The sequence below is a fragment of the Balaenoptera physalus genome (assembly GCF_965194825.1).
Source record: "Balaenoptera physalus genome assembly, chromosome: 5".
NCBI lineage: Eukaryota > Metazoa > Chordata > Mammalia > Artiodactyla > Balaenopteridae > Balaenoptera > Balaenoptera physalus.
The window spans coordinates 23,273,348-23,287,695 of NC_138884.1; the positions used below are offsets into that span (position 1 = coordinate 23,273,348).

Consider the following 14,348-nt stretch of genomic DNA (forward strand, 5'->3'; position numbering starts at 1 on the left):
AGGTGACTGAATATAATGGGGGTCTAAACTGGACCCTGAATGGGGCTTAAAGAAGGTGTGAAGGATGTTACTGAGACAGTGAGTCATTGGAAGACAGACTCTGTGTCAGGATATCCTGCTCCATCCATTTAAATCCCTGAGATCTGTGACCTTTACGTGGCTACGCAGGATTGTTAGAGCAGGTGCATGCGGACATATCTGGGGCCCAACTCAGTCTGCAACCAACTTTCAAGTGGTTCCAGCAAACACACAGGTGTGCGCACAGGCAGGCACAGCACACACACAAACATATGCACGTTCACAGCACAAATATATTCACACACTAGCATATGAACATACATGCACGCATATGCCCATGCACACACTAACGCGTGCAACTGCACATACCTATGCACATGCACAGCACATGTATGCAAACAGGCACATGCACACGCATAGCACACACACAGGGAATAAAGTGAATCCGTAAAGCATTATTTCCTGAACACAAGTGAAGCTGACATGTATTTTTCCCTTTTCTTAGCTTTGATGTTTTTCACAATAAAAAGTTTAAGAAAAAAGTTAATGGCAAATGACTTTTGATTCATAGGACTTTCTGACGTTATTCCACAAATATTATGACAGGAGAAATGAATGTAGATGTTACATGTGTCCACTAATGGATGAATGGAAAAGAAAAACACGGCCCATCAATACAAGGGAATGCTATTCAGCCTAAAAAGGAAGGCAATTCTGACACAGGCTGCAGCAGGGATGAACCTTGAGGGCATTATGCTCAGTGATGTAAGCTAGACACAAAAAAACAAACAGTGCTTGATCCACTCATACAAGGTCCCTATAGCAGTCGGAAACATAGAGACATAATGTAGGATGTTGAGTGCCGGGGGCTGAGGGAGGGACAGTGGGGGGGGGTGAGTGTTTAATGGGGACTGTTTCAATTTTGAAAGATGAAAAAGTACTGGAAGACGATGGAGGACAGATTTGCACAAGAGTGAGAATCATTTCTTGACCCTGAAATGTGCACTTAAAAATGGTTAAGATAGTAAATTTTATGTTATGTGTATTTGACCACAATTTTTAAAACTTTTTAAAAAATAACAGGAAATAGTCCATGAATACCACAAGATGCACAACTTCACTAACAACCGACGGATTAAAACCATAAGAAAAATACTGTGCATACATCTACCAGAATGGCAGACATGAAAGACATAGTATCAAATATCAGCAGGATGTGGAGCAATGGAAAGCCTGGTACGCAGCGGGGGGATGCAACCACTTCTGAAACAATCGGGCCTCAGATAGCGAAGTCCGTGCACACAGACCCACAGTGCTCCTCCCAGTTGAACACAAACCCACCAGCCCTGCACCAGGATACACGGACATGGACTCGCAGCCACAGGACCCAAACCTGAAAGAACCTGAAGGTCATCACAGGCGGATGCAGAAATGAACCATGCACGCTCCTATGAAGGAATATTCCACAGCAACGGAGTACATTTTGTTTAAAGGTAGTAAAACTATAAAAATTATTTTTAAAAAAAAACTATATTCACAAGATGAAGGAATCTATAATTCTGGCGCCTAGGGATTGTCGAATGCTCCTAAAAATAGATTGTTGTGGAAATGTTTATTATAAGGAAATTGACATATTCTCTAGGAAGGACAGGGTGAATGGGCCTGCTACATTTTCTACATTGAAGACATATACAGGTTTTGATTTTACTTCTGTTAAATCAAGTGGGGCTTCATTGGATTTCTGCTACTGCGGAGATAATCAAATTCTGGGTAGGGGTCAGGAGAAAATTAGTCATAGGTGTTCTTGTGTAATAATTACTGTTGAAAGTGTAAATGGTCCATTTATCAGTAAGACTGAGAATAGAATAGCTGCTATCTTACTTCATATGAGATTGTCTGTGCTACTGTCCCTAGAGCTCCAGTGAGTGAGTATTTTGAATGTGAAGTTCATCCGGATCTGAGGATGGAATAAATGGCTAGGTGTGATATGGCTAATATAAATAATATGCCTACATTTATATTAATTAGTGGATAAGGTATGGGAAGAGGAATTCATGCTGTGAGAGCCAGGGTTAACGCAAGCATTGGGGCCATAATATATAAATTGATGATGTTGATGGACATAGTGGTTCTTTAATAAGTAATTTGAATGCCTCAGCAATGAGTTGTAATAACCCATGGGGGCTGATGATTTTGGGCCCTTTCTGGATTTGTACATAGCCTAGAATTTTCCATTTAGTTAATATGAGGAATGCTATGGTGAATGAAATTGGGCAATTTGTGAAAGAATGTTGATTATAAACATATTCTTAGGAAGAGGACTTGAACCAGTGCAGATAAAGGTTTCAGTTTTACATAATTACTGGGCTCTGCCACCGTAACAAGCCCTGTTCTACAGTAGGGTATGTATAAATTAGTTGAATGTAGATTATATCATCGTTTAGTTTGAAGACATTTTGTAAAGTAAGCCGTATTGCTCTTGTCCTTTCATACTGGAAGAAATCTGCAATAGACAGAAACCAACCAGGATGACTCGTCTGAACTCAGATCACGTGAGACTTTAATCGTTGAACAAACAGACAATTAATAGCAATTATACCATTGAAATGTCGTGATCCAGCATCAAGGTCATAAACCATATTGCCGATATGAACTCCAGAATACAATTACACTGTTATCCCTAGTAAAACTCGTTCCGTTGATCAGTGTTTTAGAAGAACAGGTGATAAAGTGTTTTGACTAGCTGGTCTAAATTTTAATCACTCAGAGGTGGTTTTATTCTGCAAAAAATAAATGGCGCACGGGCTCAAGGTGCACCGGATTCAGTAGTTGTGGTGCACAGGCTCAGTAGTTGTGGCCCACTGGCTTAGTTGCTCCGTGGCACATGGGATCTTCCTGGACCGGGGATCGAACCTGTGTCCCCTGCATTGGCAGGTGAATTCTTAACCACTGCATCACCAGGGAAGTCCCAGAATCACAGTCTCCCTTTTAATATACCTTAAGCCCAAAGAATCTATGGAAAATTGTTACAGAAAATAAGACAATAAAATATTGTAAGGACTATAACAGAAGCATGTAGTACACAGTTCATATAGACAGATCCCAAGCAGTTACAAAGTATATTAAAAGGGAGGCTGCAATTTTAAAAGAATAAGATAAATTATACCCACAAACTCCCAATCTTTCCTGAAACGTTGCAATCTGAAACCCTATTGTAGGAAGCAGAAGATTCCAGGAGACATTCTACAAATGAAGGACTCTAAACCCTGTGGTTGGATAAGGAATTCTGGAAGGAAGGTATCCTCACCCAAGGAGAGCAGGTTCCTATACATCTCTAACATCACATCCCTGTACAATTCCCATTGATCTTGGTCCAGACATTCTCACTCCTCTTGAGAGAGATCTATGGCCATGGCCTGGAATGTCAGCAGTCCCTGAAATTAAAAGTACACATGCCATGTGGCCACGGGAAGAGTTCATAATGTGACCCAAGAAGAAAACAGCAAATTAAGAGAACTGGTTTTAATTTAGAAGAGTGTCTCCAATTATCCACTAATATATATATATATACATATATATACATATACATATATACATGTGTGTATATATATATATATATTTTTAACAAAGTAACTTTCTCTACCTGATTTCTAACTACAAGAAAAGAGTATGGCATGTGATCCACAAAACCAGTATAGAGACTATACTTATCTGGAAAAGAAATGATAAAATGATGGTTTCAACACAGGCATATGCATTTTTGAGTGTTTTATTTATATCAAACTGGATAAAATGTGTGTATTTCTCAGACAGAAAAAACATGTCGAGGTAGAAATGTACCTTTCAACTATTCATGGGTACACAAGTACACTGGGGAGATTGTAAAAGTGCAGATTGTGATTCAGTAGGTCCGGTGGGCCTGAGTTCTATGTTTTTAACAAGCTCATTTTTAACTAGTGATGCCACAGTCTCTGATCCATTAACCACAATTGTGAATAGCAGAGACATAATTAGAAAGGTAAAAATTCATATTTAATTTTGAACTTAAAGTGTTTTCTGGATTTTAGACCTTTAATAGGATAGTAAGCACAGCAGCGACAATCATTTGTGAAAATTTACTATAGACCGTGTATCTTTCTAACATTTTTGTGTAGGATTCCAGGAAAAAGGCCTGGGCTGTGGCCACAGTGGGCGTGGCCCCCAGGCCAGGCCGCCCCTCCAGGACCCCCGACGGGGCCCTGCGCTCCTGGCGGCTCCCTCCCCCGCCGCCCCGCTCCCTCCCGGAAGGCCTCGGGGCAGAGCGGTCCCACCCACCGCGCCCAGAACGGAGCCCGCGTTTCCGCAGAGCTGGAACTCCCGGCTCGGGGTCTCTTCCCTCCGCCGTCACGGAACTGCCCCGGAGCCTGAGGGGAGGGCGACCTCACTGAGGCTGCCGGCTCTGGAGGGGCCCCGGCGGCCGAAGCCGTGACGGTCGCGGGGACGGCGGGCCGGGTAAGTGGGCGCCGACCCTCCACCTGGTCCGGTGCCCGGGCGGCAGCGCATGACCAGCTTCTGAGGGGCAGGGGTTCACTGCCACCCGCCGCTGCTGTGCAGAAAGAGCGGCCCCCAGCGTCTGGTCCCGGGGAACTTCGGTCCCTCCTCTCGCCCCTGCCCTCTGCGTGGCTCGCGGGGCCTGGTGGGCGTGGGGAGGGGGTCGGCCTGAGCGTCCTGAGGGGAAACAGGGCAAGGGAGGCACAGGGTCCGGCTGCAGCGTCAGCGCCCCTCCTGCCGACTGCGGGGAAAGCGGCCGAAAACTCCTCCCGAGGCGCGCAGGCCCCTTATTCAGCCGAGTCCCTCTGCGCTCCTTCCTCCCCGAGCTAAAGTACCGGGGGGAGGGGACAGGGCAGGGGACTGGCGCGGGTAATGGGGAACATCAAAAGGTGATTGTTAACTAAGGAAAACCAGCTCTCCCAAGGTGAGGAATGCGGCGCTTTTCTTTGTACGGGAAGATGCAAGAGTCTGGGCTCGCTGAAATCCTTCCTTTGATATGCACCTCAGCTCTCTGGGGCCTGCATTCTGTATTTGCATATCCTGAGTGCCTCAGGGCCCGCCGGCTCACATTGGAGGGCTGCAAGTGCTGATGACTGTGACTTCCTTTGTTTACTGATATGGCAAGAAATATTCCATTTCTCACAGGCTTGAGGGCCAGACAGTGAAAAATAGTCGGAGAATCTCACTCGGCATGTACTTTGGTTTACATATACATAATATTTATACTTAACTGTGCTAATAGAGGTTCTCAAGTCCAATCAACTTGTACTACTGCCCTCTATGTATCAATTTCATCAATATCACAAGATAAATGCCTATAGAATTGACTTAATCCATTTAAATAGGATAATGATTTTTAAAGGAATCATAATAGAAATATAACAACAAAACCTTTACCACTAAAGGCTGGGTCTGGAACAACCTAAATAAATGTTCCATTGTTAAAATATTGAAAGATGTATTCAATAGAAATATCAACAAAAGTGACAAATAATAAGGGCAGCAGAATGTTGAAATGTTCTATCTTTATCATTAAAGTGGCAGAAAACCATTTATTAGTAGGCACTGGGGGCAGAAGATGCCTGATTTTATATCTTTGTCCTATTTGTGCAGTTGTTTCAACAAGTAACTTAAAGACAAAATGGAAAAACAAGGAGGTTTGTGCCTGAGATCATGTTGATGTGAAACCAGGGATGGCCACCTTGTGCCAGGTGAGCTAAGTTTACCGGGCAGGTAGACCGCAGAGCTCCTGGGAAGCAAGGGTTGGAATTTTTCTGCTGGGTGCCCCTTATGTTCTGTGACTTGATTGATTGTGAGTCATGTTTTGGGAAAGACCTGATCACAGGAAAAGGGTGGGAATAGAGTGATTTGGGGAGCAGCTAACAACATTCATCACAGCTCACGGCCTGAATGAATTTTAAAGAAACAGGAAAACAAATGCTTCTTATGGAATCAGAGAATGTGAGGGCTGGACAATCCCAGAAAATGAGGAACATTCATCCCATTTTACAGATGAGAAAAGAGAGACCCAGCAAGGTGAAATCCCTCACCCAAGTTGCACCCGTCTCTCCTCCCCACTACATGGTTCATGAAAGCAGGACTCTTCCTGTCTTGATCACTGCTGAACCCCAAAAAGGGCCAGGCATCTAGCAGCTGCTTCAAAAATTTTGGTTGACTGTAGGAACAATGCTATTTCTTTCTTTCTCACTCTTATTCAGGATTGTGCCAAGAACTCCCCAGGTTGCAATGTAATTCGATAAATGTAAATATTAATTGAGTTTTGTTGTGATGAGGACTTAGGCTTTGAAGGTAACAGACTTGGTTCAGATCTTGGTTCTGCCACTCAATAGCTGTTTGGCTTTGGGAAAATTACTAAAGCTCTCTGAGATTATTTCCTCCTTTGTAAAGTGGGGATAAATCTATCTGAGCCAGCGGAGCAACTGCATGAGAGATGTGCACTAAATATTGGTCTTTCTCACTCTCCCACGCCATCTCTCTGTTCTTCCCAGAGAAGCTGTACAGAAGGATATAGTACGTTTTTAAAAAAAAATTATTTTTATTTATTTATTTATTTTTGGCTGCGTTGGGTCTTCGTTGCTATGAGCGGGCTTTCTCTAGTTGCGGTGAGCCGGGGCTACTCTTTGTTGCGGTGCGCAGGCTTCTCATTGCGGTGGCTTCTCTTGCTGCGCTTGTCGTGGAGCACGGGCTCTAGGCGCACGTGCTTCAGTAGTTGTGGCCTGCAGGCTCAGTAGTTGTGGCGCATGGGCTTAGCTGCTCCGCGGCATTTGGGATCTTCCCTGACCAGGGCTCGAACCCATGTCCCCTGTCTTGGCAGGCAGATTCTTAAGCACTGCGCCACCAGGGAAGTCCGATATAGTACTTTTTTTTTTTTTAACAACTTTATTGGAGTATAATTGCTCTACAATGGTGTGTTAGTTTCTGCTATATAACAAAGTGAATCAGTTATACATATACATATGTTCCCATATCTCTTCCCTCTTCCATCTCCATCCCTCCCACCCACCCTCCCTATCCCAACCCTCTAGGTGATCACAAACCACCGAGCTGATCTCCCTGTGCTATGTGGCTGCTTCCCACTAGCTATCCATTTTACGTTTGGTAGTGTATATATGTCCATGCCACTCTCTCACTTTGTCACAGCTTACCCTTCATCCTCCCCATATCCTCAAGTCCATTCTCTAGTTGGTCTGTGTCTTTATTCCCGTCTTACCCCTAAGTTCTTCATGACCTTTTTTAATTTTTTAATTTTTTTTTTTAGATTCCATATATATGTGTTAGCATACGGTATTTGTTTTTCTCTTTCTGACTTCCTTCACTCTGTATGACAGACTCTAGGTCCATCCACCTCACTACAAATATCTCAATTTTGTTTCCTTTTATGACTGACTAATATTCCATTGTATTTATGTGCCACATCTTCTTTATCCATTCATCCCATGATGGACACTTAGGTTGCTTCCATGTCCTGGCTATTGTAAATAGAGCTGCAATGAACATTTTGGTACATGACTCTTTTTGAATTATGGTTTTCTCAGGGTATATGCCCAGTAGTGGGATTGCTGGGTCGCATGGTAGTTCTCTTTTTAGTTTTTTAAGGAACCTCCATACTGGCTGTATCAATTTACATTCCCGCCAGCAGTGCAAGAGTGTTCCCTTTTCTCCACTCCCGATATAGTACATTTTAAGGAGGGGTTTTAACTTATTTCAGATAGTGTACATTTTTCTTGTAGAAAAGAGTATTCCACTATAGAAACATAAACATGCAAAACCACTACAAATGCAGTATTCTATGGGTTAGGTATTATCCATCACATTTTATAAGTAACTGGGCAAATGCCAAAGCACTAGGTACTGGGGAGTAAGAAGACTAAAATCTGGGGTGCCCCCCACCCCAATTTCAAGAGCAGGGTGTGCTTTTCAAATCCATGTTTCATCTGGTCTTTGTTTCTCATCCATCCTCTGTGTCTGCCTTTCTCAAGAAGGCTCAGATCCTCGGCTTTCACACCCTCCCGGCTGGCTGTGCCCCAGCTCCCGGCCTGGAACCTCTGCGTGCCTGGGTGTGCCTGCTCCCCCTGTGCATCACCAGCTTGGCCAGGGAGCTGCTGTATCGTGCACTGCTTGCTGTACCCAGAGTACCTGGACCCTTCTGGTACATGAAGTGCACCCTCCTCACCACGTGTGCAGCCCATCCCCTTACCTTATATCCTGCCTCTAAGCCAGGCTTGGGGGTGACTACAGTGTGCATTCAGCTGTGTGAGGTGCTGGGATCAAAGTGAAGTTCCCAACTTTTGAAGTTGCAGGCTTGAGGGGCACACAGTGATTTCGAGTCGGGTCACCTGACTTAAAGGGGGGACTGATTGATTTAAAGCCAAGGCAGCTGACTTAAAGCCTGCGTCCCTCAGCTTCAGGACGAGACCAACTTTGGCGGTGCACGGGTTCGCTCCAAGCCAGCACTGCTGTTCAGGAAGAGCTTCCAGTCGCCCCTTAGTGCAGGGGGACTTGGTCCATTGTCTTGCCCCTGCCCTCAGAGGGGGGTCACCTGCTCTTCTGGAGAATCAGGGAGGGGGACGTGCAGAGTCCCAGCTGGAGTTGCGGCACCCCTTGTCTGATGGCAGGGAAAGGGGGACGGGGCTGTGTGGTGTCCTGGGGCTGGACTCAGCAGGTCGACTCAGCCTCTCAGCCTCCTAACCTCCCCCCCCCACACACACACACACACTCCACAAGAGTTTCCAATAATATGTAATTGCGCCTTAGGTTCTCGGTCTTCAAACTCATACCCAGGCTCCCAGGTCCCTTGATTCAGCCAATTCCTCTGTGCTCTTTCTTCTATTAGATACAGTCCCAGAGGGAGGGGCTGGGGGATGGGACTGGAGGGATGCCGGCAGCACTGGCGTCAACTGACTAAAGAGATCCGGGGCCTGCCCTATCACACATGTGCGAGGACCCTTAAGGCAGAATCGAGGGGGCCAGTTAGAGGCAATCCTTGCTGCCTCAAGTGAGTATGGATCACCGTCGGGTGGGGAGCACGCTGACCCCTGAGAAGTACTGTTACGAGGATGTGTTCCTCCCTCGGCTTCAAGGACGTGGGTGGGCTTCAGGGCTCCAGTTCCCCTCCAGGCCTCCAGGTCCGACTGCACCGGAGCGGCCTTGCAGACCCGCCTTCCTGTCCCAGAACTTGCCAGGCTCCAGGAAGAATCCAGACTGCAGAGATGGTGCCTGAGGGCTCCAGCTTGAGAAGTGCTGTCCCTGGGGACCCAACAGTGGAGGGAGGGAGGGTGCAGGGAGTGGGGGTGGGGTGGGGTCGGGAGGGGTGGCTGCCCTGGGAGACGTTGAGAGAGAAATATCGCCCCCCACACCCCCTGCCCCTGCAACTGACCCATTGATGCCATAGGATCTCAGGGCCTTTAGGTCAGAGATGCCTCTGCTTCTTTACTCCTGTGTTCAAAACGATGCAAAACCAACTCTTCATCCTCTTGCTGCCTTGCCAGGACTTGTAAAGCACTGTTCTTTTGAAGCACTCATTCCCTAAACTGAAGTTTGGAGCTGTCCCAGCTATTTAAAAGCGTTCTCCTTAAACTGAGACTAAATCCTACTCTTTTGGAAAAACGACCTTCACTTCAGAGGAGATCGTCTTTTCTCCCCATTCCTTCCTTCTACTGCCCTCTTAAGAACCCCTGTGCTCAAAGAGCTTGGTGATTTATTTTTTGCTTGATGTCACAAGGAAACCTTCCCCATGCACCCCAAAAAGCTTTCCTGGAACATAGGTGTTTCACAACCATGACAGTGTTTTGCAGTTAGTATACACTGGGTAGACTGCCTAGCAATCCCTCCAAGAGCCAGAGGTGAGCAACACCTTTACTTATTTGATTGGATGCCCTTCAAGTTTAGGAAGGTCCCATTCTTATGACCCAGCAGATAAGACAGAGTCCTGGATGGCTGTGGCTGTGATTAGATAACTTCTGATGATTTTATTTCCCTTACTGAGCTGCTGCTTCTAGGTTAAATTCATTTTATTACCTGTCCATTTTTAAAGAAAGACTGACAAAGTCAGTGTAGTAGGTCAGGAGTCTGAGCTCAGGGTTGGTCAAAGGTACTCACAGGGAGGAAGGTGGATAAAAATAGGTGGGTAAAATAGGAGGGTTGGCAAGTACAGCCAGGACACCCGTGTTCATCGTGCATACTAATAAAGGCCAGAATCTCCTCATTTGTCTCTGGTGGGAAGTTCTGATGGTTTCACAGGATCAAACTCAAATCATATTCAAACTAGGGGATTTCCCTGAGCATAAAAGGAAGTATCCGTCCCTAGCAGGAGTCGCTGCAGAGGAATAAAGACGCAGATGTAGAGAACGGACTTGAGGACACAGGGAGGGGGAAGGGTAAGCTGGGATGAAGTGAGAGAGTGGCATGGACATATGTACACTACCAAAGGTGAAGTAGATAGCTAGTGGGAAGCAGCTGCATATAGCACAGGGAGATCAGCTCAGTGCTTTGTGACCACCTAGAGGGGTGGGATAGGGAGGGTGGGAGGGAGACACAAGAGGGAGGGGATATGGGGATATATGTATACGAATAGCTGATTCACTTTGTTATACAGCAGAAGCTAACACAACATGGTAAAGCAATTATACTCTAATAAAGATGTTAACAACAACAAAAACAAACCCCAAAAAACTAAGTCAATCAAGCCAACGGAGACATTGTATGTGTTTACAGTTCAAGAAATCCACAAGGGAATCCTTTATTCTGTATGCAACGAATGGTCCATTTGAAAAGAAAAAAACTTTCTAAAATGTTGTTTTTTCCATTTGTTGTTCAGAACATCATTTTCATACCTCTGCATTTCTTACTATTCAAAGCCAAGTCACGTGAGTTACACGGAAGCAGCTGATTGATTTAAAGTTGGGTCATGTGATTTAAAAACCAGTGGCAGTTGATTGATTTAAATCCCGGTCATATGACATGAGGAGGGGGTGCTAAAAACTGCTTTTTCATCTCTGGCTCAGAATATCATATTTACCTTGGTTTTTCTTATGATTTAGAAAACTTGAGCTGTCTCTCCTTGGAATCAACAGGAGAAAAATACAGTATTTCAGGTTCATTCTTGAAACCAACTTCTCATGGTTAAGGTGTATTGACTAAAAGATCTTCCTTCTTCAAGAGATTCCAAACCTCTGTAAGACACTTCATTGTAATTGGAGAAAAAAGAAGAATGAAATCAGGCCAGCAGCTGCAGGAGGCCAAGGCAGCCCCCAGGACTAGGGAAGGAGGAGGAGGAAGGGCTGAGAGTTGCCATTAGAGCAGACAACCTCCAGAGGGCGCTGAAGAACCGGCAGAGCCCACCTGCCACTCCCAGTTTGGCACTCCAGGGTCAGATTTGGGTTTGGAGATGGGGTTGCTGTAACCCTAAGGAGGTGAGCAGAGAGGAGGAGTTGATTACCGGTCTCCTCTGACTCTCTGGCCCAAATTGCCTGGCTTCACAGGGGGGACAGAGTTTTGCCTTCAGCAACTGTTGGGGCACTTCCAGGCTGGTCGGGTTGCCCATTGGCCCGACAGCCTGACAGGTCGACTGCGGTGTGACCGCCCTTTGTTACTCCAGAATCTGTACATCAGGAGGTGCATGGTTGCGGGAGCCCATTCACTGCCACCCCTCCCGCCCCCCCACAAGGGGGATGGCACCTTCCCTAGCTGTACCCTATGATCACCAGATACTTGAAATGAATGCAAGTTTTTTGACTTCAAGGAAAAGCTCACATAACCGCTTCTGCCTCATAATGTGTGGGATTTACTATAATGGAAGGACATTATAAAGAACAGGTAGAAAACTCACCTGTTGGTCTCCATGTAGGAGTTTATTTTGCATGAATCCCTCCTACATGAGTAGATAGCAGAGGTTTATTTTTGTTCCCGTGTGTGTAGTTGTGGCAGAGGATGTAGCTACGGTGATTTGAAGCCCTCAAAGAAATATTCTCAGAACTCTCAAGACTTCTCTTGATTGGAACCGAAAGAGACCTGGAAAAGGAGGAAAAGAAAAGGAGGAGGGAGAACGAATGACTGTTTCTCAGTAAATTCACCTTCCTGGTTGATTGTTCTGTCTTCTCATTTCTTTTAACTTCTATGTATGTCTAATGGAATAATGTAGGAAGGCTGATTTTTATGCTTTAAAAGATTTTACATCACAAAGAAACTAGAAGTGGCTAACAGAACTTATTCAAATCAATTTTACCTAGAGACTTTGATATTAAATTTGTATACTAAAATGGGTTAATCCAAATTTTCTCTTTCTTTTTGAGTGAATATTTGTAACGTATTTTTGTAGATAATAATTTATCCTAGATATACAAAATTGTGAGAATGGGTACCATTTTTTACCACTTAAATGATTTCTTCTAAATGAATAGATTGTACACTTTAAATGCCAATGTTGTGTCTTACATGTTGTTTTTTAATTCCTTGATTTCCAAAACTTGTGTTTATTTAATTGATTTCTATCCAATAATCTGTGTCTCCCCTTTATTGTTTCTTACTTTATATTTTATTGATCTATAGTTAATTTACATTATTATATTAGTTTCAGAGGTACAACATAGTGATTCATAAATGTTTAGGTCCTTCTCCATTTATAGTTATTATAAAAGAGTGGCTATATTCCCCATGCTATACAGTACATCACTGTAGATTATTGACTTTATACATAGTGGATTGTACCTCAAAATCTCCCACCACTATTTTGCTCCTCCACCCTATCTCTCCCTGCTGGTAACCACTAGTCTGTTCTTTAGTCTGTGAGTCTTTTTTCTTGTTGTTGTTGTTGTATTCTGTTTTTTAGATGCCACGTGTAAATGATAACATACCATGCTTGTTTTCTCTGCGGCTTATTTTACTAAGCATAATACCCTCCAAGTCCATCCATGTTCTTGCAAATGGCAACATTTCATTTTTTGCTGAAGTCATCATAAAAAATCTTTTCTATCCACTAACCTATTGATGAACACTTAGTTTGACTCTATATCTTGGCTATGGCAAATAACACTCTTATGAACATTGGTGTGCAGTTAGTTTTTTGAAATAGTGTTTTTGTTTTCTTCTGATACACCCAACAGTGAAATTGCTGGATATTATGGTAGTTCTATTTTTAGTTTTTTGTGGAACCTCCATTCTGCTTTCCACAGTAGCTGCACTACTTCACATTCACATCAAGAGTGTACAAGAGTTTCCCTTTCTCCACATCCTCACTAACCTTTGTTATTTGTGATCTTTTTGATGACAGCCATTCTGACAAGACTGAGGTGATATATCTCATAGTTTTGATTTGCATTTTACTGCCGATTAGCTATGTTTAGCATCTTTGTGAGTTCTGGCTGTCTATATGTATTTTTTCCTTGGAAAAATGTCTATTTAGGTCTTCTCATTTTTTTAAAAAGAGATTTTGGGTGTTTTTTTGATATTGAGTTGTATGTGCTGTTTCTGTAGTTTAGATATGAACCCTTGCTTGGTCATCTTTTTGGTGTTAACCTCTTATCATGTGCAAATATTGTCTCTCCTTCAGCAGGTTGTCTTTTCATTTTGTCTTTAGTTTCCTTTGCTGTGCAAAATCTTTTAAGTTTAGTGAAGTCCCATTTGTTTATTTTTGCTTTTGTCTCATTTGCCTTAGTAGACTGAACCTAAAACTGTTGCTATCATTTATGTTGAAGAATGTTCTATATTTTCCTCTAGGGGCTTTATGGTTTCTGGTCCTACATTTAGGTCTTTATTCAGTTTTGCGTTTATTTTATATATGGTGTGCTAAAATAATCTAATTTTATTCTTTTCCATGTAGCTGACCAGTTTTCCCAGTACCACCTATTGAAGAGACAGTTTTTTCTCCATATTGCCTGCTTTGCCATAAATCAATTAAATATAAGTGTGTGGGCTTATTTCTGGGGTCTCTATTCTATTCCAGTGATCTTTGTGTCTGTTTTTGCTCCGGTACGATTCTCTTTGATTACTGTCGCTTTGCAGTATAGTCTGAAGTCAAGGTGCGTGATGCCTCCAGCTCTGTTCTTTCTCAAGATTGTTTGGCTATTTGGGGTCTTTGTGTTTCTATACAAATTTTAAAATTACTTTTTCAAGTTCTGTGCAAATGCTTTGGTATTCTGATAGGGATTGCATTAAATCTGTAGATTGTCTTTGGTAGTATGGTTATTTTAACAGTATTAATTCTTCCAGTCCATGCACATGCTATATTTTTCCATCTTTTTGTGTTGCCTTGAACTTCTTTCACCAATGGCTGATAGATTTCT

The 14,348-nt window shown here is 43.6% G+C and overlaps 1 long non-coding RNA gene across 1 annotated transcript in view; it reads left to right on the plus strand.

The window, feature by feature from the left end:
* Window positions 1-14,348, plus strand: part of LOC309661092 — an 834,961-nt gene that overhangs the window by 745,264 nt on the left and 75,349 nt on the right. The window lies entirely within an intron of this gene.